The sequence below is a fragment of the Petaurus breviceps genome, unplaced genomic scaffold, assembly GCF_028583685.1.
Source record: "Petaurus breviceps papuanus isolate PSGF00001 unplaced genomic scaffold, PetGlider_PUasm1.0 184, whole genome shotgun sequence".
In the NCBI taxonomy this organism is placed as follows: domain Eukaryota; kingdom Metazoa; phylum Chordata; class Mammalia; order Diprotodontia; family Petauridae; genus Petaurus; species Petaurus breviceps.
The window spans coordinates 15,687,510-15,713,152 of NW_027185793.1; the positions used below are offsets into that span (position 1 = coordinate 15,687,510).

Consider the following 25,643-nt stretch of genomic DNA (forward strand, 5'->3'; position numbering starts at 1 on the left):
TAGACTCTATATGATCTTTTTTTATTTGGGGTTCTCTTATCAAAAATACAGAATGTCCCAGAGAAGAAGAATAAAGTTCAATTGCTCTCTAATTCATTCCCTTTTGTCCCCACATTTCTGCTAATGCTGGTTCCTGTCAAGAAGGCATTTCAGCGAAATCTGACTACTGCTGTGTGCCATTCTTGACAGAGATTTCATTTAAATATCTTATAATAAATTAGGTATGAACTTTAAAAATAGCATTATCATAAAGTGGCATGCCCATATAAAATATTCAAATGGTATTAGAGAAAGAATCTAAGACTATAGAACCTTAATCAAAAGCAAAATATCTCATGACACAAAGTCATGACTTGGAGATGCTTAGGAACAAATTTTTGTACAGCTTAAATGTCAGCACTAAAACATTTGTTAATGAAGTGAGCAAGACCAAAGGTCAGGTTCTCATAAAACTACCATATTATCTCCAGCTTTGGCTTAAATCATTTATAATTATGTGGGGTGAGTTGCCTACATTTTCAAGGAAAAATTATCCATCCTAATAACTCTGAGTTGGACATTTGGTAGACAAGAGAGTTAACAGTTTCAGAATTTAATAGCTAAACCCTCAAACCCCTAAATTTACTCCTTACCTAATTTGTTGAGAAGTTTCTTGATACAGTCATTTTTGCTTACTAAAACCTTAACTAGAGAATGCTCATGCAAGTAGTCCAGCTCTGCCTTGCAAGCATTGTGCAGCAACAGATCTTTGGATATTTGTAAACTAAATTCATAATGTTCTAATTCTTTGAGTTTAAATTCCAAGCGGAATATGCATATCTTCCTCCTCTGAAGTATTTCTGCTTAATTTCTGAGGCATTAGGAAGATCACATTAAGAGAAAGTTACTGTGTAAATTCCTCAGCACAACTGAGTAAAATAATACTTAAAACTTTGATCATTAATGCATGGGTCATTGCAGCTTTTTCTTGCTTACACAGATTACTGAAGAATGGGAGAACCAGGAACTTAAGGACTATAAAAATGTTACACCTCTTTAGGGTTAGAAGTTAGTAACTCAGCTTTGGGTTTACATCCTCCACAGTGATGATCTCTATCTTGTCATATTTGCAAATATTTTCTTTCAGCATCTTAATGCTCAAAAGAACTTAAAACTCATGACTATCTTCAGCCATTCCCAAATCACCCCCTTATCACCTTTATAAAAGTCTAAAATCAGCTGTTTCTATGGAAACTACTGGAGCTGGGCATTTTACATGTGTGATTCACACAAAAAAAGAGGGAAGTGAATATAGACATGTCACTTATATTATAATAAAATTATCTACCTCTGCACAAATTGCAGGCTCTGAGTAGGACTTTTTGTGTACACAAAGGGTTAGATTGTTCATTCTCTCATTAGAGAAGATAATGTATAAAGATTGCCAAATAATTGAATCACATTTTTGTGATCAGAGAAATGTCTATTTTATAACTGTAATATTTCTTAAGCTCCTCACTATTCTTGTATGAAAAAGGAAGCAGATGCTTTCATTTGTTTGGCTTCATTAATTCTTTGTTTACATTGCTATTCTGGAATGATTTTTAATGGAAAAACTAATCTTGAACTTCTCTTATCCTCTTTTCAAGTCTCTTCAAGCACAACTAATTTTCTATTTTAAAAATCATGTTTGAAATTTTTTCATTTAAATTGTCCCATTTATAAACATGAACTTGATAAACATCCACAAAATCAACATTTCCCTATATAAATGAAAAATTTCCTTAGTTATTGATCCCCAGGTGGCAATTGCTACCTCGGGTTATGGGGAGGGGCAATTCTCTGGATGATTCCTACTTATACTATACCTACCATTAATAATCAGCTATTAAACTATGATACCATGGTAAGAACAGATAGTACAAAGTAGTCTACCTAAAAGTCTCCAACAAATCCAAAAAGAGAAGCGTAAAATAAAACTTAAATCATATTTGTACTTAAGCATACATGTATAATAAGTGGGTAGCAAAGGGTAACTCTGAATTCCTTATCCTGAATGGCCTGGAAATTCTCTCTTGTCCTCATGCAGTTCATTTTGAGAATAGCATCTCTGCCACTCGGTATCCTAGACTGTATTCAGGTTTGCTCATTTCTTCAATTCATAGCACTCTTCTCTATTTTGAGGGATCATGTTTCTGAAGCTCCTTCTTCCTCTAAATGATGATTCTGACACATTTGACTACATCTGTGATTATCTTAGCTGAGTTGTAGCATGATTCACACACAAACACATACGTACAAGACTATAATCTGTCCTCCCAGTTGGAGATACTGTCTTCTACTAGCCCAGTAACTCTGAGGACATGGGCAGTGGGTGTTGGAGAGGGGTACAGGGGTAAATCCTACTTGCATCATTCCTGTTGCCCTTTGGTATAAAGGGATCTGCTTCCACAAAGTGGCTCTGAACCTGAATTCAAACTGCTGGAATGCATACAGCTATTTAAAGCACCATGAGCCATGCTAGGTTGTTTGATTAGTCAATCATGCTATTCTATTCTTAACCCAGTCAAAGAGGTGTGTACTTAGTAAACAAAAGGGATTATGGCAGCGAAAAGAGAGAAAACTGCCATCCAAAGTGTACTCTTTAAGTAACACTAATGTACTTTGCCTTTGAACTGATAATTCTAGTATTTGGCTATAATATTTCTTGGTATTTTCAATATGGGATCTCTTTCAAGCGATGACTGGTAGATTCAACAACTATTTTATCCTCTGATTCTAGGACCTTAGAGCAGTTTTCTTTGATGATTTCTTGGAAGAAGCTGTCTAGGCTCTTTTTTTCATTTTTTCATCATGGCTTTCAAGTAGACCAATAATTCTTTTTTTTTTTTTTTGCTTTTTGGAGGGGGGAAGGTAGGGTAATTGGGGTTAAGTGACTTGCCCAAGGTCACACAGCTAGTAATTGTAAGGCCAGATTTAAACCCAAGTCCTCCTGATTCCAGGGCTGGTACTCTATTCACTGTGCCACTTAGCCGCCCTGACAAATAATTCTTAAATTATCTCTCTTGGATCTATTTTCCAGGTCAGTTGTTTTTTAATGAGGTGTTTTATGTTTTCTTCTATTTTTTCATTCTTTGATTTTGTTTTACTGATTCTTGATGTCTCATTAGCTTCTACTTTCCCCATTTTGATTTTTAACGAATTTTATTCTTCAATTAACTTTTGTACCTCCGTTTCCATTTGACTAATTCTACTTTTTAGGAGTTTTCTTCAGTTTACTTTTTCCCCATTTTGTCAATTGTATTCTTAAAGGAATTGTTCCATTTTTCTTCTACCTCCCTAATTTGACTTTTAAAATCCTTCTTGAGCTCTTCCAAGAAAGCTGTTTGGCTTAAGACCAGTTCATATTCTCCTTTGAGATTTCAGATATGGGTATAGTGATAATGCTTTCCTCTTCTGGATTTGTGTTTTGATCTTCCCTGTCCCCAGAATAGGAATCTGTGCCCTTTTTTTCTGTCACTTCTTGCTCATGGCTTTTTTTCCCCAGCTTTTAAAGGTGATCTCTGTTTCTGGGGCACAGAGGACACTGTCCCATAGTTCTTGAGCTGGGGGCCAGGGACCTGGTTATTGACTTTGTGTTCTGGGGGCTCAGGTTCTGGCAGCTGGAAGCTGTAGAGGCTATAATTTACCAGGTACTGAGCTGGAGCTGTGGTGGTGGCTGATGTGTGCCAATGTCAAGTGTGGTTTTATTGCATTTCCCTGGGTTTACACTGAAGGTGGGTGAGGTGGGGGTGGGAGTGGGGGTGATCTGACCTGACCACTGGAGGTCACCTCCTCTCTGGGTGCTATATGCTCTGGGGTTAGTAGGCTCAATCACTGGTCTGTGTGAAGGCACATGGAGGTCCTGGTATTGGCACTATCCAATTCCACCACCCTGGGGTACAGAATCTCCCACTGGTTTGCTGAGGTTGGGCTTGCCACTGACCTGCCAGAACACCTCCCATCCTGTACTGCTCTCCTTCAGCCACAGCATGAAGGACCTTTCCTGTTAATCCCCCTATCTTCATGAGTTAAAAGAATGCTGCAGCCCATCTTTCTGTTGATTCCACTGTTCCAGGATTTTGCCTAGGGTGGTGTTTTCTGGGTTTTTCAAGGTCAGTATTGGAAGAGTGAGAGCAACTTACTGCTTATTCCACCATCTTGACTCCCAGAAGTTCCCCCTAATGTATTTTGAATAAAACAAAATGTTTTGGAAGCCTAATGTTAAAATAAGAACTTTAAACGTATGTACAAATGGGATATATTTTTAAAATTAGATTTGAAAACTACTATTTTAACATTAAATCGTGTTTCAAGTAAGAAAACTGTAGCAGTTTTTTTTTAGAAGGAGATAATAAAAATTCATGCTACCATCCAGTTTCATTTTAATTAATGCACAAAAAAAGGCTACAGAATGGGTTTCACTGAGCTAACACATTCATCTTCATAAATAATGAAGCTATCACTTCTTGCTTGAAGCTATTCTGCTTCAGTTTCTTTACTACCACCACCACCTATTGTGGATTTAAATAGTCTACAATGGTTTTTGTGATTAGGAATTGGAAAAAAAATATTTTAGAATGTTGAAAATCAACTTGGAAATTGTTTATGCAGAATTTCCCAAGTGCTGCAAATTTTCACAACCTTTGGTTTAATGGCATTCTAAAATCAAGCAAATGAATCTTTAGGAGGGATTTTTTATAGGCTTTTACTGAGGGGTTTCCTTCTTTCACAGAGATTGAATCATAACTCTTCAAGGCATAGGCAGCTACGTGGTGCAATGTACAGAGGGCCAGGCCTGGAGTCAGGAAGACTCATCTTCACAAGTTCAAATCTAGCCTCAGACACTTACTAGTAGTGCAGCCCTGGGCAAATCACTTAATCCTGTTTTTCTCAGTTTCTTCATCTGTAAAATAAGCTAGAGAAGGAAATGACCAGTATCTACAAAAATAACAAAAAAGAATTGGTGTCATTCTTTAAATCGCTCATTTTTCTTCTACTCTCGCTGTCAAAAAGCAAAATGCTTTCTTATATCCTTTTATCATTTATCTGTTGTAGAATGACTTGTGTTCTAAATTTAATTCATTGTGTGTGTGTGGGAAATAAGTCCCTTTCAGAGAAACTTGCTACAAAGATTTTCTTCTAAGTTGTTTCTCTTCTAATTTTAACTGCATTGATTAAATCAAAATGTTTCAATTTTGTTATCAAAATTGTGCATTTTATCTCTTGTGATCCTTTATAATCCTTTCTTCTGTTATGAAATCTTGACCATTGTTTTGAAAAGGAACATCTTTTCTTCCTCCCTGAGTTGCATTAAAATAGTTTCCAATGTATGTCTTGGTAGAGATAGAAACACAAGTATTCTAGGTATGCAGTCACATTTTGAATATAGATTCTCTTTCTCTTCCTATTGGGAACAATGATCTGGCTTTTTTTCTCTACTTGATTAAATTTTTAAAAATATATTTCTTGTCTAAGAACTTCTTTGGTGGCATCTCAACAATGCTATTATGTCTTCTTTGATGAAATTATCTTTATAGTGATTGTTTCTTGACCCACTATTTCTTTAAAATATCATCTGGTCTATAGTTAATTTTATTTATTTGGTCAATGTCCCTTTTTTGAATATATTCTCATTTCATTGTGGTCAGTAAATAAAACATTTAATATTTCTTCTTTTCAAGTGGTTATGTTATAGTACATTATAAAAGGTGCCAACTACTGCTGAAAAATATTTGACCTTCAGTAATCACAAGAGATATATCATGCCTAATTTTTCTGAAATTCTATTCAGGTCTTTAACATCTTTCATCTTTAAATCCCTCTCCCTTCTTCTATCTTTCTTTCCTATTATATTCCTTCTTCCCTCTCTTCCTTTCTTCTTTTAAAGTCACGAAAACATTTTTTAAATGCCCTTAGGAGGGATACAGTCAAGAAGGCTAAGCAAAACTTCACAACTGCCAAACCTTCTTCAAAATCTCTCCTACAAAATAACCATAGAAACATCCAACATAGTTTTAAGTAGGAAACTGAAAAAAATTCACAAGTCATTTTCCCACCTATGGTAGCTTAGGAAAACAAGAAGAGAGGTCCATCAAGACATAGGTGAGGGTTGTCCAGAAACCCAGTAGAGCAGAAAAGGGGCATGGTGAAAGTGGCACCAATGGTGGACTGTATGACTGCATTGTAAAGAGAAATTCAACTGGGGGCTGCTGTGTTATCACTGGGAGCAGAAAGAGGTGTCATTTGACCTATTACTCATCTTAGGAGGAGCAATCACAGTCATGTGGTCTCACCTGGGTAAGAACCAGGGTGCAGACAAGAAGGGCAGTGACTAGATCTATCCACAGGTCACATGACATTGGGAACACCAAAATCATACAGGCCCCCAAGTTGAAACCGTGAAAGAAAAAAGCCATAAAAGCAGAAGCCCAGATCAGTCATCCCCTCCAAATTTGAGCAGATTCTCAACTTTAACATAAAGTCCAAAGTCAAAAGGAAACAAATGAGCAAACAAAAAATTTTTGAAATCTTACTATTAAAACAACTATTATTCCAGGAAAACTCAGAAACAAATTCTGAAGAAGACAATGTCTTGAAAAAACGTAAAATGAAACCTCACAGAAAAATGCTCATTGAACATTCTAGAGTTCCTAGGAGAGATTTTAAAAAGAGCTACTGACATGGAAAATAGATTGAGAAGGCTAAGGAGATAAATTCAGAATTATTGGGCTACCTGAAAACCATGATCAAAGAAAAGAACTTGGGAATCATATTTTATGAATGTATAAAGGTAAAATTCCCAGATATTTTAGAACCAGAGGACAAAGTAGAAATTGAAATAATCTATCAATCATATCCTTGCAATAAAATCTCAAAATAAATGTTTCCAGGAATAGTGTAGTCAAAATCCAAAGAACCCTGGCTAACAAGAAAACAATTCAAGCATCCAGAAAGTAGTTATTCAAATACAGTGCAGCAAGAGGAAGGATCACACAAGATTTGTCAGCTACTACTACAAAGGAACATAGGGTTGGTTAATAAGATTTTCCATAAGGGGAGCAAGGATTAGAACCAATAACAACCTAACCATCAAAACTGAGTATAATCCTACAGGGAAAAGATAAACATTTCATGAAAAAGTGGACTTTCATTCATTCCTAATATAAGAACCAGAGTTGAATAGAAAATCTGACTTTCAAAAACAAGACTCAAGAGAAGCATAAAAAAGTAAACATGAGTGAGAAATCACAAGAGATTTAACAAGATTAAATTCTTTACCTTCCTTTATGGGAAGATGACATATGTAAGGGCAGCTATAACGAATCTACTTAGAGAGAGGGCATAGGTGAAAATATATTATATTGGGATGATCCAAAAAGAATACAAGGGTGAGAAAAAGGAATATGTTGGGAGGAGAAATGGAGAAGAATTGGAGAAACTATTTCACATAAAAGAGGTATGGCAGAAGAATTGTTATAATGAGAGACATAATACTTGAACTTCACTCTCATATGAACTGGTTTGAGGATGGAAGAGTTCATACAAACATTGTTGGGTACAGAAATTTATCTTACCCAAGAAGGAAGCAGGACAGAAGCTATGGTAGCTTAGGAAGACATGAAGAGAACTGTTGACATGGAATGGGAGCTTTCCAGAAGCCCAACAGAGCAGAAGTGGAACTTGGTGAAAATGACACCAGCTGTGGGCTGTGAGTCTGTAGTATACAGGGAAAAAAAGACTGAGTAACCCTTGTGCTATCACTAAATAAGTTATGGTATAAATTTGTTAGAAATGATGTTTTCTGGGCAGGGCGGGAGGGGAGAGTGACATGCAGAAAAACTTATATGAACTGATACAAAGTAAGGTGAGCACAACCAAAAGTAAAATGTGCATAGTAACTAAAATGTTGTAACAGCAAACAACTGTGAGAGACTAAACAACTCTGATAAAGATGGTGACCCATCACACTTCCAAAGGACTAATGATGAAAAATGCTATCCATTTCCAGATAGAGAATTAATAGTGCAGATTGAGGCACATTTTTTCTCTTTATTTTTCTTGTTTTCTTTTTGCAACATGGTTAATACTTTTAAAAATACGTTTTATATGATTTCATATGTATAATGACATTCCTTACCTTCTCAATGGGTGGGAAGGAGGGGATGAAGGGTGATAATTTGGAATTAAAAAAAAGAAAAAGAAGTCTAGACCTCTATCTTATTTAAATTCTTCTGTGCTGTATCATGAAATTAGTGTTCTTTCAGGTCACTTGTCTCTTATCCACCTATGTTAGAATGTTAACACCACGTTCTTGTAGAGATTCCCTTTCAATTGATAAATGTAGGGTCTTTTATATTTCTCTTGATCATTTTTTTTATTTAAAAGTTCTTACTAAGATGTATTGATTCACTAGCAAGTCTTTGAAGCCCTATATTTCATTTGAAATTAATTTTTTTCTTTCATTCTTTTTCTAATCAAAGTTGTTCTTTGAGGTAACCATAGCTTTTGCCTTTTGAAATATTATATTCCAAGCTCTTCTCTTCTTCATAGTCCTACATAGATATGTTGGAATCCTGATTGTGCTTTCTTACTTGCTGGGCACATAAAGAAAATAAGTTCACTATTAAGCAACCACATTTGCCCAAGGCTATACTGAAGCACACAGTGGCTCTCAGTGTTGGAATCTGCCCATTCCTCTATCCATGCTGAAGCATGTGGGGGGTCCTGGTGTTGGTATTTGCCTATTCCACCTCAGTGGGGCTCATTATTTACTGCTGGTTTGTTGAGGTGGGGTTTGCTGCTTTCAGCCAAGTGTGGCTCAGATCTCAGGAGCAGGAAGGGGTCTCAGCTCCAGTCTACCCCATTCTAAAAACTGCAGAGGAATAATCAGTACAGCAATCCCAGACCAAATGCTGTACTGAAGTTCTATCACTTTGAACCAACAAGCTTTCCAGCAAACTGATAGTGACAGATTCTAGTAACAGTCTACTGTTGTTTGTACCCTAACTGAGGTCAGGAACTTGTAGAACTCAAACAGGGGTTCAGTGATGAGAGGTTACCCTGGATGAGATGACTTTACAAGCCCTAAAAGCTTACAGACCCTCAGTTTGATATGTTGTCCCTGGGATCCTGGAGTAACACAACACTCAATACCCCATGAAATCAGCAACAGAATAAGCCTAGACCTTCTCTCTGGAAACAAAACCCAGCACAAATATCAAATCTAGTGTCAGAAAGTAGGGTAAAAGAATGAGGAAACAATGGTGACAGAGATGGTCAAGACTCAGATTCACACCAAAAAAGGAAAAATTTATTCCAAACTTCTACAAGAAAAATCTCAAAGAAAAATGCAACTTGAGCACAAATTCAACTAGAATTCCTGGACAATATGAAGCAATATTTCAAAAGTAAAACTTTGAGGACTTCCAGGAGCCAAGATAGTGGAATAGGCAATAAATCTCCATAACTCTCTCATATTCACTTCCAAACAACCATAAATAGTACCCCCAAACAAATCCTGGAACAGCAGAACCAGCAAAAAAGACAGGGTAATACAATAATTTAGCTCAAGAGACTTGGAAGATAGGCAAGAAAGGTCTGCTGCACTTGGGTAAAAAAAGAACACAGTCCAGGACAGGAAGCATCCCAGCAAACCAGTAGCAGATCATGAGCACCACTGAGTGTGAGCAGGCAAATACCAACACCAGGACTCCCAACATTCCTCAGGATAGACAGAAAAATGGGCAGATTCCAACTCTGAGAGCTACCATATGCTTCAGCATAGCCTTGGGCAAATAGGCAACCTTCAGTGGCCAGACCTCTACATGCTTCAGCATAGTCCCTGGCCCTTGGATCATTGTGTTGCTGAGAAGAGCTGAGTCATTCATAATGGATCATCACACGATGTTGCTGATACTGTGTACAATGTTTTCATAGTTCTGCTCATTTGACTTTGCATTAGTTTGTACAAGTCTTTTCAGGTTTTATCTGAAATCATCATTTCTCATTGCAAAATACTATTTCCATTACATCCATATACCACAGTTTGTTCAGCCATTCCTCAATTGATGGACATGCCCTCAATTTCCAATATTTTTTCCAAACAAAAAGGGTTGCTATAAAGACCTTTGCACATATTTAATGATGCACATACAAAATATATGCAATGTAAATGAAAAGTAAGCTCAGGGGGCAACCAGGTAGCACAGCGAGTAAGAGCACCGGCTCCAGTGTTGAGAAGACCTGGAGATCGAACCCAGGCTCAGACACTTAGCACCCACCCAGAAACACCTGGCCATGTAACCTTGAGCAAGCTACTTAACCCCAATTGCTTAGGGGCGGCCAGGTGGCTCAGCGAGTAAGAGCACCAGCTCCAGTGTCGGGATGACCTGGATCAAATCTGGGCTCAGATACTCAGCACCACACCCAGAAATAACTGGCCATGTAACCTTGAGCAAGTTACTTAACCCCGATTGCTTTAAAAAAAAAAAAAAAGGAAATATATAAGATTTGGGAGAGGAGTAGAGACCGAAAGGGGAAGACCAATACATATCTCTCAGTGGGATTCAAACTGGAACCTTTAAAGACACCAGTGAAGCAAGGAGATAGTGGTAATGTGGGACAGAATCCCACAAGTGGAAGGCAGTCAGTAAAAAGGCACAGAGACAGGAGATATACACAATCCTCTGCATGAAATTCAGAGATAGTGAGTAGAGTAGGAAATCTTTGGCTTTTTAAAAAAATGTTATCAGAATGTAATGAAAACTTTCCCTCGTTCACACAAGAAGGACAAACGAAATAGAAATAGTTAAAGTCTAAAAATCAGGTTATAATACTAAATACACCAATTAAGTAATAAAATGCTGCAACATACAGATATTCATACCATAGATACATTAAAAAATATTGCTTTTCATTCAGTGGCATTTAATGAATGTGGTAAGCACAAAAATTCATCTACGATTAACAGCATAAATAAGTTTTCATTTGAGACTAAATATGTATGGCATATTTCATTCTCTATGTTCTTCAAAGGAAAAATCAATTAATCATTAAACAAGTAAATATGAGTACTAGACTGTACAAAAGTTTTTCCTCTTTATTTTGGTAAAAATGATTATTCAGCACTGACATGCTATGTTGTAAGCTATTCCTTATACCTAGAAACACAATTGTGAGGTGCTTGGAGTTCCTAATCAACACTCTGATATGTCTTCAAAATTAAATATTCTTTTGATAAATGTCAAATTAAGGTCTAAATTAATTGGAAGATTGACAAGAAGTGACTTAGGACTATGATTAGCATGGTATAATTAATAGTATGTCTATAACACTGACAGAGTAACAAATGTTTCAACAACTTTTGTTTTGCTTTGATGATTTGTTGTATAGTAATGTGAAGAAAAATAAACATCAGCTTATAATATAGCAGGTGATTCAATTCAGTGAAATATTTTTCAACTAATTATAGACTAAGCTATTAATTTTAATAAGAGAACACAGTCATTTTGAATTTTTTAAATCAGACATACACTCAAGTAATTTCATTGTAGACTTTCAACACCTACCTTCATCTTGTCAGGAACAAAGCAAAAATACTTCACAATATTTTAAATCTTCAAGGCTTGAAGAGGATTCTGGGAAGATGGTTCACCAAATTTTCCCCACAAAAAAAAAAGATAGAACATCACTTCAAAGTGAATGTAGGGCAGGAGAAATAAATAAAAGTTGGACTAAAATAGTTGTCCTGCTAAAGCAACTTAAGAAGACCTTAGGAAAGGCCAGACTTCCAGAGGTGGAGGTATAGTACAAATGAAGTGCAAACACCTCTAGGCAGACTCTTCAGAATCCAAAAGCAAGCCCTGGGAGTAACTGAATCTGGCGGCAGCCTCAGTTTCAGTAACTTTCACCTCACAGAAAGTGTGGGGGTTGGACAGCTGAGTAGGGGAAGATCAAAGGACCCTCTGCTGTATTTGAACATTTGTCCCAGCTGTGTTGACCAGCCGTGGTCCTGGGCTAATGCAGATGTGGACAAGAAAGAGTGAGCACAAACCCAGTGAGTGCAGTAGCAGAGGGACAGAACCTGCTGGCTGTGGGCACTTAGAGGAGAAAAGAATCCCTGATTTTACTCTGAGTTGATGGGCTTTACAGATTAAATATAACCTCAGTAAGTCAAAAGAAAAGGTTTTGGTCTGTCATAGGGACCACAGGATTACTTCTCCCCACCCCACTTCTTGATTTTGCATTGAACACACCCTCCCCCAAAAAAGACCCTAGTTTATTAGTCCAATGTTCTATATTTGGAGTGATGTGTCTCTGCCAAGGCCAGGCACAACAGTCAGTGAATAAAGTAAGCCAGGAACTTATAAACCATGCTAATAGTATGTATCTCATATAAACTAAATATCCTTATCAGTTATAAAGTTACATGGTCTCTATTATTTGTACTGCAAATGTCAGTTTAAAAATGATTTCTAACTATAGTAGCACTATATTAGCATACATTATCCAACCAAAAGTCACCAATAGGGTTTATCTTTTGATGTATGACAATGAAAAAATGACATCATCCAATACTTGTTCTTATCAATGAAATTTGCTATGTGAGGAAAAAGGAAGGGACATAGCAATTAACACTGTTCGTTTGTTTTCAGGTATGAGTCGCAGGCAGCCAATTATATGACAGACTGTCACAATTTGGTTCAGAATTAACTGGGTAGGAAAATGTCTCACATGGGAAACTAAGTCACCTCCCCCAACTAATCCAGGGCCTGATATTCACTGGTGAGATTTCACAGATGCCACCCCACTAAGTTGTTTACATTTTTCTTGCATCAGATACATATACCTAAAATAAAAACTTGAAGTATAGCAAATTAAAGTCCCACAAAATTGCACCTCAAATGTTAATTTCACAATAATTATAAACAGTGTTGGTTCAAATTCATACAGTATTCAAATATATATATGTATATATATAGTATATACAAATAAAATTTCCACATATTCAATATAGTTGTTCATCATGTGTTTATATTTTCTAAGGCATATCTAAATAAATATATGATAGATTTTAAAACTCCACCCCCCTTGTTCTGTTCTATAAGTAGGATAAAGAAATTGATGTCCAGCCACTTTAGACAAGCTTCAGATTATAGCTTGCCAACAGTACTTAGAAGTTTAAAAAAAAAAGTTTAACCCATAGAGTGACTTGAAGGGAGACTTTATTGAAACCAGACTTAGGCGGATATATGATATCAATGTATAGATGTTAAGGGCTATTACTATAGGAAATGATGGAGAGACAAGCTCTTTGAATATTGGATTAGTTGATCAAATTAGAGTTTTAAATTAATACAGTGAATACAAGTTTATACACAGTGAATAGTTAGTTCAAATGGTAACTTTACCCTTATGGTAATTCTGAGTTTCTAGATGAAGGTGAAATGAAGATCCTTATTAATTAATCAATTAACAAATATTTATTAAGCACCTACAATATAATAGTCACTGACAATACTAATACAATTAAAATGAATTAAAATTAAAATGAAAAAAAACCCCTACCCCCAAAAAGTTTATATTCCATTGGGTGAGATATGTAACTAAGTATATGCTGCATAAAAATAAAGTGAATAAATATAAATAATTACAAAGTGGTTATATTTTAATAACAGAGGGCACTAACATTTTGAGCATTCAGGAAAGGCATTACTAAAAAGATTGAGATGCATCTTAAAGAGTAAGAGAGCCTCTTTGTAAAACAGAATTAAGGGAAAAGAAGCATGTGTGACTGCCACGAGAAAGGTTTGAAGATGGGAGATGATGAGAGATGGAGTGTCATGGTCAAGGAAGGGAAAGAAATCCAGTTTATCTGTGTTACAGAGAGCAGAATGGGGCATAGTGACCCAGAAGACTGGAAGGGTGTATTAGGGAAAGATTATTGACTCTTTTAGAAAGAATAATTGAATGAGCAGGGGGGTCACATAGTCAAATCTGTGTTTAAGGAACATTACTGGGGTAGCAGTATAAGATTATTCTGTTGTTTCTAGGGAAATTTAAACAAGTAGACTTAGAAGGTTATTTCAAAATCTTAGCAAAAGGTGATGAGAGCATGAACAAGGTGACTATGTGTGAGTAGAAAAAGGGGAGAGAAGAAAATACAAAATTCAGTACTAGTAGAGTTGAAAGAGTACTAGGTGATCTCCTGATCTAACTTCCTTATTTTTAGAGGAGGAAATCAGAGAGAGGAAGAGACTTGCCCAAGTTTCCTTTGGTATCAGAACGAAAATTCTAACAGTTTTTCTGAGTCCAAGTTTTTAACTTTGTCCCACAAGACTGTTTGTGTATTTCAACTCAAATAGTGGAAGTGAGGGAAGATTGGATCCAAGAGTCCAATAGCAAAACCCCAAAAGTGTAATGGGCTATCTTGAGTGGTAGTGAATACTCATTAACTAGAGATCTTCTGGAAAATTTTGAAGAGGTATTTCTATTGAGGTGAAAGTTGGACCAGGTGGTCTTTGAACCCCTTCCAATTCTGTGATTCCATGATCCTTTAATTTAAAGCCTAGAAAGACTAAGTGAGTTTTCCAAGGTCATAAAGTTACTTGGTTATAGAGCTAAGACCCCTTCCTTCTCAATCTTAGTTCAATGAGGTTTCCACTCAACTCCACTTCATTGCCTCATTACTATAAGTCCATTTTCTGGACTGTTGTGAGTTTTTTAAGAGGTGGAATTATTTTTTTTCTCTTCACATGCTGCCTAGAAAACAGAGACTTTCTGGAAGTCATCTTTTTCTAAGGATTTTATTTTTTCTGGCAATATGTCCCAGAAATTTTATTTCCTTCCAAAGCTCTCTGGAGAAGTTTTGAGATGGGTTAAAAAAAATTAACATAGAATACACTCTATATTCTTTCTTGAAATTGAGGTGTAAAGCATATATTAAAGTCAATTTTTTGAACTTGTTTAGTCTCTCTTTAAAATATTATCCTTTCCAGATTTGATTTATGGAGACATTATAGATAGATGAATGAGATCTTGTGATTAATTGCAAAAAAGAGCAAAATATCCAAGTGACAATTTTTTTACATTTTTCCCATGTATTCTAAAATAACTCTTTAATACTTGTGAAAAAATCAAGCACCAGTAATCTTTCTGTTCATCTCTCTCTTCAAAAATCTAAATGACATGCACACATGCTGTGTATACCTACCATTCCATTCAAAGTCTTTAATCCTTTTTTTAAAATAAAATGCCATAAATAGAATATAGTATGTTAAGAGTGATTTACAAGTGTATATAATTATGGTTTCATTTGTAGACAATGTTTCATAGGTGAAAAAATTCACAACTTTGAAAATAAATAAGTATTGCCCTTTTGCTAGGATGAAAGGAACATATTACATTGCTTCATTTCTTTGCTAGAATGAAATGATGGATTTTCTTCAACAAAGAATAATGTCTAAAAGAGTGCTGAAGGATGTCTTTATGACTAGATAATGCATCACCAATGATAAAATCAAACAAGATAAAAGGGAATTTTTAGACAATGCCTCATTTTTGCTTCATTTTCCATCAAAAGTTCATAGATAATAAAGGATAAAAGGGAACCACAGTAAGTCATTAGAATAGTTCAGAAAAAAAATTAAAAGTTAAAATGAAATACAAAATAAGGAAATTTGTAAATCAAAAAGAGATTAAAACAGGCAAAGCAGGAATCTCATCATTTGCTTGCTAACTTTTAGATTCAGGCATAATAATATGGTATTACAAAACTTTGGTTATTTTTTTTCATTAATCAATAAAGTATGAGAGATTAATTAATTTGTCAGTTTTTGTTTCTGAATATCTAGGGTCCATAAGTAAGTGTCCTTCAATATGATCAGGGAATGGGAAGCAAGCAAACACCTCGACTAATCCCTAATCTGATTCTGAGTTGAATTTAAAGAGTTCCAGTTACAATTCTTGCAACTATCTGTAACTCATAGTGCTTAAGAAAAAGTCAGAAAAAGGAATCTTGCTACTGAGGCAAAGAAGTTAAACTTGCTACTTGATAAGGTATAAAAGGCACCAAAAGGCTTGCTTATCTTTAAATGACTTCAGAAATGGTCTATCACAGTAATGAAAATTCATAGAACCAAATAACTGGAGGCAACTATAACTGCCATCTGCTCAACTTCTCATTCAATGAAAAAAAAATCCTCTATTAAACATTTTTGACATGTTTAATTTAATTATCTGATCTCTACTCAAATACTTCCATTATAAGAGATAAAAACTCACTAAGTCAATGAACAGCATTACATTTGAGGGAATGAGGGAACAAATCATTTTTAGAAAATTACTACTTGGGAACAAATACTAGTTCTCAAGAACTTTTCTATTGATCCTAATGCTCCTGTATTATTCTTTGGGTTATTTTAAATTTTAATTCCTCCAAACAACTATGGTGTTCTGTGAAATATAGGCATATGACATCAACAGAATGATATCATCAAAAAGATAGACTATGTTTTTCAGTTGAGGAATGACCAAATAAGGTGTGATATATTAACTTAAAGAGTTCTATTATGCCATAAGAAATGAAGAAATATTTTTTCAAATGGAAGTCATATAAATGGATAGAATAAAGTAAGCAAAACTAGAAAATAATAAATAAAAGTGGATTAGGGCAGCTACATAGCTCAATTCTTCCAACATTCCCCTCCAAACAATTTTAGAATAATACTTCAAATCAAATTTTGGAGTGGCAGAGCCAACAACAAGTCAGAATGAGATATTTTTCTGGCCTAAAAAAAACCCTAAGAGGTTAGCAGGAGTAGTCTGTGGCATTATCTAAAGTCAACATACATGGCATCTGCAATAGCAGCTACAGTAGCAACAGCTTTGGATCTCTTAGCCCAGAAACAATAAGGGATTGGAAACCTGGTCAGAAAGAGATTACAGGGAACTCTTTGTTGGCACTAGGTACAACTGGAATAGATTGATGCCTGTTTTTCTGTTGCAGTTCCATAGTATAGAGGAGCAATAGTGATTAGTCACAAGGTAGCAGGGGCCCTGGTCACAGTATCAAAGCTAATATTTGTGGCTACAAGGGACCAGGGACCATTTTTGGGTAAAGACCAGAATGAATACAAAAAGAGCAGGAAATATACCTTTCCCAGGATCAAACCACCTTGGAAGCATCCAAAACTTGCAGATGCTCAGAACTAGATCTGAAAATAGCAGCAAGAAAAGTCTGAAGCTCAGGATGGTGCCCTCCCATCCCTAGGTGAGATGAACCCAATTTTAACATAAAGTTCAAAGTGAAAAGAGAGGTTGGAAAAATTGAGGAACAACAAAAAATTATTTGACCCTAAAAAGCTACTAGGTAAAAGGGAAGATAAATATACATAATATTTATGTATACACACTTTCAGTTGTATATGGAAATGTAATTACCCAATGGGTAAATAGGAAGAGAAGATGACAATAGGAAAGAGGGGAGTGATAAGAAGGAGTATGAATTAAGAGAAGCAGTGATTGGAAGCAAAATGGTCTTCGGAGGAAGAATAGGATAAAAAATAGAGAGAGAAACAGAAGAAAATAGAATGGATGAAACTACACAGTAATTATAACTGTGGATGTGAATGGGATGTGTTTAGATAAACAGAAGACAGTGTTGGTGATGAGAACATCATAACACTCACAATTCTTCATAAGTAAGTGGTTGTTGCTGTTGCTATTTCCAACTCCATTCCACCCAAGGACACCCTGTCTTATCTAATAATTTGTGCCTTCTCATGTTCATGTCACCCAGAATTATAAGATTATCTCTTTTTGGCACATTGATAATGAGGACCTCCAGGTCTTTGTAAAATTTTTCTTCAACTTTATCAGAGTTCATCCTGTTGGGAATGTATGCACTGATGATGATGGTATGGCACTTTCCTGCCAGTGGCAATGTCATTGTCAAGCTTGTTGACTGGATTAGATTTTATTAAGAAATCTACAGCAGGGAGTCAAGATGGCGGAGTAGAAACAGGACTTCTGTGAGGCTCCTGCTTCCACCTCTTCCAATTCATGTAAAAAATTACTCTAAACAAACTTTGGAGTTACAGAACCCACAAAATGACACAGAGATGCTATCCTCCTGCTGAAGACAGCCCAGAAGGCCAGCAGGAAGGGGCCAGAGCAGCACTCTGGGAGCCAAGTCCAGCCCCACAAGAGCCTGAGCCAAGGGTTTTAGCCTCAGGACAACCACAACCAGCCTCCAGCTGAAGGGACTTCAGATCACAAACAGCTGTGGTGGTTTCCAGAATTATCAACCCGTATATGCTAAGGACAAAGTGAGAGGTTAGTGCAGTGTGAACTTTGGGAACTGGGAATTTTGGAGTACACTCTGGCCCTTAACCCCCTGGAGGGAGAAGCAGCTGAGGTGCTGAGGCCATGCCACCACCGCCACGTGGCTGCTTCAGAGCTCCTGGCCTGCAGATTGTAGGGGGACCAAGCAACCCGCCTGAGGTGTAATCTTTCTTGCTTTAACCTACTTGGATCTGGATGACTGTCTAGGGTGGAGGTCCTGGGGTGTGTGACCAGCTTGCCAGAGCGTGTGGAGGCTTCAGAGAGGGCACCCAACTAATAGCTCCACCAGCTGAGAAAACCCCAGCAACTGGAACAAATCTCGCCCCTCTGGTAGCAGAGTTCTATTGTGGTAAAAAAAAAAAAAAAAAGCCCAAAATTCAAGTAATTGAGTGGCAACATGAACAAGCATAGGAAGCAAAGCAAGCAGAGCAATCCAATATTAGACTCCTATTTTGGGGACAAAAAGGATCAAAGCATGGAACAGGAAGAAGACAACAAAGTCAGAACTCTGAACCAAAAGTGTCCAAGAAAAATATGAGCTGGTTACAGGCCATAGGGGAACTTAAAAAGGATTTTGAAAACCAAATAAGAGAAGTGGAGGAAAATTTGGGAAGAGAAATGAGAATGATGCAAGAAAATTGTGAAACAAAAGTAAAAACCTGACAGAAGAAAATAACACCTTAAAAAATAGACAAACTCAGGGCGGCTAGGTGGCACAGTGAGTAAAGCACTGGCCCCGGAGTCAGGAGGACCCGAGTTCAGATCTGGCTTCAGACACTTAACACAAAAAAAAGCTAGCTGTGTCTTTGGGCAAGTTACTTAACCCCAATTGCCCTCCAAAAGGCAAAAAAAAAATAGACTAACTCAAATGGCAAAAGAGGCTCAAAAAGGCAATGAGGAGAAGAATGCCTTAAAAAGCCAAATTTGCCAGATGGAAAAAGAACCTCAAAAGCTCACTGAAGAGAATCATCCCTTCAGAATTAGATTGGAGCAAATGTAAGCTAGTGACTTTATGAGAAATCAAGATACTATTAAACAGACCCAAACAAATGAAAAACTGTAAGGCAATGTGAAATATCTCATTGCGAAAACCACTGACCTGGAAAATAGATCCAGGAGAGATAATTTAAAAATTATTGGACTAACAAAGCCATGATCAAAAAATGAACCTAGAAATCATCCTTCAAGAAATTCTCAAGGAAAATTGGTTAGTTTTTCTTAAGATTTTTTTAGATGGAAGCTCAATAAAGTATATATATATATATATTTTCCCCTAAAATTTTAGACTGTTTTAGTTGCATCTCCAAAATGTTCATATATTGTCTCATAATTATCTTTAATGAAATTATTGTTTCTATTATTTAATTTTTTAAATTATTTATTAAGTATAGCAATTTATAATTCTATTATATTTTATCTTTCCCTGCTTTGGGTATTAGAATTATATTTGTCTTATTAAAGTTTCTGGTAGGACACAAGTGCAATTTTTAAAAATAATTTTTGTAGTATGAGCACTAATAAGTGCTGGAAACTTTGACAGAACTCCCCTGGAAATCCATCAGGACAAGGATCTTCCTTTTCCATTAATTGTTCATTTTCCATGGTATGATTAATATAATATTTGGCATAGTTTTACTGTTCATGTCTTGATCAAGTATAATTTTTGCTGTTGTTTTATCTGAGATCATGATAGGTCACTTTGTATTTTTTATTTCAAATGAAACATACTTTGTTTCAACCCCTTATTTTAGCATGTGTGAATCTCTGTTTCATGTGTGCTCCTTGCAAACAAGTATCAGATATCACCTAATTTTTTCTGCTATCCTTTTCTATTTTTATTTTTAAATTCATCCTCTTCATAATTGGGGTTACAATTATTTATTTTTATATTTCCACTCACCCTATTCTCTTGTATTCTTCCTCTATTTACTACTCTCTCTTTATAAAGGGTGGTGAATGAGGAGTGTTCTTAGCATCAGCTTATAGAACTGAATCAATCAACTTCTGCTCCCCTAATACACTTTCCCTCACCAAGTCCAATAAGACATTTTACCCTTTCTCCTTTTAAATTTCTTTTCATGGTTAAACTTTATTGCTTAGAGTTGATATTGTTTGTGATTAACCCCTCCTTGAATCGACCTCCCCTCCTTATCTTCTCTGTCTCCTCCCCTGTTTCCCACCTCTTTCTCTTTTGTGTAAAATGTATTTTTATTTTTAACTGCATGTGTATTCATCTGTCCTTTGATAAATTCAAATGAAAGATGAATTGAAATGTTTCCTACTTCTCCTTTCCTCCTTTATGGCAACTTTCTATATTCACACCACAATGTACCACCTGTCTTTCCTATTGTACACCTCAACTACACCTCCCATTTCTTTCTTCTTTTAAGATCATCAAAATATTTTTTCTTGCTTTTTTAGAGGGGGAAGGCAGGGCAATCGAGGTTAAGTGACTTCCCAAAGGTCACATGGCTAGTAAATGTTAAGTGTCTGAGGTCTAATTTGAACTCAGGTCCTCCTGACTCCAGGGCCAGTTTACTGCACCACCTAGACATCCCCATCAATATATTTTTTAAAAAATTTTCCTAGGACTTCTGTTTTATTTTACTCCTATGACTTCTTGTGATATTAGGAATCTGAGAGGAGTCTTGTATCATCTTCTGCTAAAACATAAGCTCTAGGAAGAGAAAACAAAAATAATCAGACTACCAAGGAGCAATGATAAAAAAAAAAAGAAGCTTGATACAATAATAGAAAAAATACTTAAAGAAAATTGTCCTGAAACATGACAACAAGAGGGAAAAGTAGAAATGGGAAAAATCCACTCTCACCTGAAAGAGATCCTACAAAGAAAACTCATGGAAGTTTTCAAAGTCAAATTCCAGAACTCACAGCTCAAGGATAAAATATTACAAGCAAGAAGAAAAAAAAACTACTTAAAATATGGTTCCACAAGTAGAATCTCACAAGACCTAGCAGTAGTGACACTAAAAGACCACAGATCTTGAAACACCATAGGTTGAAGAGCAAAAGAACTGGGGTTGCTGCCAAAAATATTATACCCAGAAAAGCTAAGCATAATCCTGAATGAAAAAAAATGGTCATTTAATAAATTGTCAGACTTTTAGGATTTTGTTTTTTAAAAATGAACTTAATAGAAGATTTGACATACAAGAGCCAAGATAAAAATGAGGTACATACTAAAGACTAATTACAAGGGTCTCAATAAGAACAGACTATTTACCTTTTAAATGAGAAAATGTAAAATGTATGTCTAAGATTGTTATTAGTAATTGGGTAGTGCATAAGAGAGATTGGGGTAGATCTGAGTATGATATATTTCAAAAAGTAAAACTGTTTAGGAGACACTTTCAACCATGGCAACTAAGGTGGTGATGGCCTCCAGCAGCACCACGAAGGCCATCTTAAAGCTAGGGGCTATTAGCCACCCTTGGGAGGTTTTAGGTACCCAGGAGGCCAGCTGGAGGGGCTTCTCCTCACCTCTGTCTGCCAAGTATGGAGGCCGACACACCGTGACCATGATTCCTGGGGATGGTGTTGGGCCTGAGCTCATGCTGCATGTCAAGTCTGTGTTCAGACATGCCTGTGTGCCTGTGGGTTTCAAAGAGGTGCAGGTGAGATCTAATGCTGATGAGGAAGACATACACAATGCAATCATGGCCATCTGACGCGATCATGTGGCTTTGAAGGGAAACATTGAAACCAACCGTAATCTGCCACCATCTCATAAGTCCCATAACAACATCCTCTGCACCAGCTTAGACCTTTATGCTGATGTCATCCACTATAAAAGCCTGCCAGGTGTAGTGAGGCTCACCACAAAGACATAGACATCCTCATTGTCAGGGAGAACACAGAGGGCAAGTACAGCAGCTTGGAGCATGAGAGTGTTTCAGGCGTAGTAGAGAGGTTGAAGATCATCACCAAGGCCAAGTCCCTGTGCATTGCCGAGTACGCTTTCCACCTGGCCCAGGAAACTGGGAGCAAGAAAGTGACCACCGTGCACAAGGTCAACATCATGAAACTAAGAGATGGCCTCTTTCTCCAGTGCTGTAAGGAGGTGGCTGCAGGCTATCCTAACATCACTTTATGATCACAGACAACACCGCAATGCAGCTAGAATCTCAGACCCAGCAGTTTGATGTCATGGTGATGCCCAGTCTTTATGGCAATATCATCAATAATGCCTAGTTGGGAGCCCCAGGCTTGTGGCTGGGGCAAATTATGGACATGTATATGCAGTGTTTGAGATGGCAACTCAGAACACAGGTAAAAGCATCCCCAATAAGAACATTGCCAACTCTATGGCCACCCTCTTGGCCAGATGCATGATGCTGGACCATCTGAAGCTCCACTCATATGCCACCTCAATCTGGAAGGCTGTCCTGGCATTGATGGACAATGAAAATATGCACACTCCAGACACTGGAGGCCAAGGAACCACCTCAGAAGCCATCCAGGACATCATCCATCACATCAGAGTCATCAATGGATGGGCCATGGATGTCTAGCCCTTGATGCCCTGCCAGCCAAGCTCCCTCTCCACACCCCCTCTGGCTATGCTGCTTATTTATTGGTCCCCTAATACCTGCTCATCAGATGGTCTGGGGAGGGGGTGCCTCCTCCTTGATCCAAGTGTGCATTCCTTTCCTCTGCTTCTTAGCTTATAAAATTAACAACTGTGTCCCCTTTCAAAAAAAACTGTTTAGGAGAAGCTAAAAAGAATAATTATCTTATACAAATGAGGTGTGAGAGGAAGAACTGATACAAAGGAATTAGATGATGGAAGAGGGCTGGTAGTTCTGGAAATTTAGTTTCATCAGAAATGGGTGTAAGAGGGAGCAATACATTTATACCTAGAAGAATATAAAAGTCTTCTAAATTCAGAAAGAAGCAAAATGTTAAAAGGATAAAGGTATGAGAGATTAAGGGAGGGGTCTTTAGAGGGGAGAATGATGGAATAGGTTAAATGGGAGTATAGAATGGGGTTTAAATTAATGGGGATGAGAGGATAAAGGAGGGATCCTTGGGAGTGGGTAGGTTAAGTAATAGGAGGTTCAGGGAGCAGGTAGAAATAAAGTAGAGGAGTTAGGAGAGATAGGAAATAAGAGATATGCACAAACATAAACTAAGGATCAAGAAGCTAGGGGGAAAGGAGCAGAGGTGGCAATCATGATCTTGGACAAAGTTAAGGCTAAAATAGATTTAATCAAGAGAGAAAAATAGAAAAATTACACTATGTGTCAACCATATTCATCAATGCGGTTTTGGGCTCTTTAAAATAACTAGACAGTATAAGGTGGGAATATTGTTGTGGTATAGGAAATGATGAGTTGGTGGACTTGGAAAAATATGGAAAAATTTGGAGTTAAGAAGGGAGAGGTTATCCACCCTCAGAGAAACAGAGGACAAATAAGCATAGTACAATCTTACAAAGAAGCATAGGAATGTATATGTCTATGAGTAGGATTACAAATATCTAAGTATATGTAATGCCATGTACAAGCAGCTTTCCAGAAGAATACTACTGTGAGCAGCTTTTAAGATTCTAATTACACAGTATAGTGATTACTCTATTTATTCCATGACAAAAGCAAAACATCCACAAGAAAATCAAGGTACAGCATTCACAATATTACAACTTATCATAGAAAATCACAATATAATATACACAACACAGTCTCAAAGTAAAATAGTCATTCTTAAGTTAACTCAATCAGTCACTTATCAGTAGTCTCAAAGTACACAATCAAAGTATTCCACTCATGGGGCAAAGTCTTGATTAATTCAATCAGTCACTTATCAGTAACAGTATCTCAAAGTACTCAAAGTACAATCAGTCAATTATTCAGCAAAGTCTTACTAAGTATCATATACAAAACCCTCTACCCCTTAGGTAGGAAGGGAGCAAGGAGGAGCAGAGGAAGATAGTTTGGAACTTAAATTTTTTTCTAAATCAAAGTAAAAAATTATTTTTATGTGAAATTTAAAAAATAAAATACTTTTAAATAGTTTATATAATATTAGAATAAATTGTAAATATTGTAAATATTCATTCATTTTGCTTAGATTTTCAGATTTCTTGGCATATAATTGGGCAAAATAGCTCATAATTATAGTTTAAGAAGTCATATCATATAAACAACATATTATAGGATTGTGGTTTTTAATCCACCTATTCCCCCCCCCGTTCATACTTTTCTCTCTCTCACCTTTCACTCTGTCCCTCCTCACCAACGTTCTGACCACTGTCTCCCTTAATCTGCCCTCCCTTCTATCAGCCCTCCATTTTCTTGTCCTCCACTCCTCCTACTTCCCTACTGGGTAAAATAGATTACTATATCCAATTGAATGTGTATGTTATTCCCTCTTTAAGCCAATTCCTTTAAGAGTAAGGTTCAAGCACTGCCCCCCATCACCTCCTTCTTCCTCTTCACTCTAATATGTCTTTTGCTCCTCTTCAACTGATATAATTTATCCTATTCTACCTCTCTCTTCCATCTTCTCCTAGCACAATCCTTTTTCTCAACCCTTCACCCCACCAAAGTCAATATATAGCTGTACTTTCTATCAATATATATTCCTTCTAACTACCCTAATAGAGATACAGTTCTTAAGAGTTAAATTATCATCTTCCCATGTAGGGATGTAAACAGTCTAACCTGACTGAATAACTTATGGTATTTTTGTCCTGTTTACCTTTTTGTGCTTAAGTCTTATATTCAAAAGTTTAAAAAAAAGTTTATTCAGCTCTTGTCTTTTAATTATAAATGCTTTAAAGTTCTGTGTTTCATTAAAAATCCCTTTTTCCTCCTGAAGGATTATACTGAGTTTTGTTTAGAATGTAAATTCTTGTTGAAATCCTAGCTTCTTTGCCTACCAGAATATTACATTCCAAACCCTCCTATCCTTTATGCAGAAGCTGCTGAAGACTGTGTAACCCTGACTGTGGCTCCTCAGTTTTTTTAATTGTTTCTTTCTTGTTGCTTGCAGTATTTTCTTATTGACCTGAGAGTTCCTAAATTTGACTATAATATTCCTGGGAGTTTTCATTTGAGGATCTCTTTCAAGAGCTAATTGGTAGAAATTTTCAATTTCTACTTTGCCCCCTGATTGTAGAATATTAAGGTAGTTTTCCTTGATAATTTCTTGAAAGATGCTATGCAGGACCAATTTTTTATTATGACTTTCAGGTAGTCAACTAATTTTTAAATTATCTCTCCTACATCCATTTTCCAAGTCAGCTATTTTTCAAGGAG

At 36.5% G+C, this 25,643-nt stretch overlaps 1 protein-coding gene and 1 pseudogene across 1 annotated transcript in view; both read left to right on the forward strand.

The window, feature by feature from the left end:
* PHAX (phosphorylated adaptor for RNA export) overlaps window positions 1–25,643 on the forward strand; it is a 502,400-nt gene that overhangs the window by 136,918 nt on the left and 339,839 nt on the right. The window lies entirely within an intron of this gene.
* Window positions 21,731–23,029, forward strand: LOC138161283 (isocitrate dehydrogenase [NAD] subunit gamma, mitochondrial-like; annotated as a pseudogene).